General features: G+C 40.0%; 1 non-coding gene across 1 annotated transcript; it reads right to left on the minus strand.

The window, feature by feature from the left end:
* Positions 1-262: 262 nt before the first annotated feature.
* TRNAS-UGA (transfer RNA serine (anticodon UGA)) lies at positions 263-344 on the minus strand. The gene has a single exon. It is a non-coding gene; the product is annotated as a tRNA-Ser (tRNA).
* Positions 345-663: the final 319 nt, after the last annotated feature.

Below are 663 nucleotides of genomic sequence, written 5' to 3' on the forward strand. Positions count from 1 at the left end.
TTATGGTAGGGGTGGGGTGAGGCAAGGGTTGGGGGTGGGGGTGAGTTCATGGGGGTTTGTGGGGATGGATAATAGGATGGGGAAGGTTGAGAAGGAGTTTTGGAAAATGCTTTTCCTTCTCTTGATACGCAAAATTGAGTTAATGAGAGAATGATTTCCAAAATATTTAGGCCAACCAAATATGGGAAAATTGGAAAATATTTTCCTTCGTAACAAATACAGCCTAAATATTGATAACTAGCTCGAAAAAAAAACAGATTTGCGTCGACAGCAGGGTTCGAACCTGCGCGGGCGAAGCCCAACAGATTTCAAGTCTGTCTCCTTAACCACTCGGACATATCGACTTTGTTGTTCTCAATCTTCTCTAATTTCTCAATTATTATATCAAAAAGTGTAAACTTGCCTACAAATAGCACCAGACCATTCTGAATATCTGATTCCTTTATTTGAAGTAACACACCTTACTCTAGTTACTTGAGCAACTAGTTATATTAGGATTCACATTCCAGTAAAGGAAAAAGAAAACCTTAATTTTTTTTCGATCTGCCTAATCCACTGTGAGTATACTTTCCCATACTTGTGCCGGTGAGAGATAACAAGTACTTGGTGGTATAGAGTCATGGTGCGCCCAAACTAGTCTCAACCTATGTTGCTCGGACATTC

This window comes from Nicotiana tabacum, chromosome 5 (genome assembly GCF_000715075.1).
Source record: "Nicotiana tabacum cultivar K326 chromosome 5, ASM71507v2, whole genome shotgun sequence".
In the NCBI taxonomy this organism is placed as follows: Eukaryota; Viridiplantae; Streptophyta; class Magnoliopsida; order Solanales; family Solanaceae; genus Nicotiana; species Nicotiana tabacum.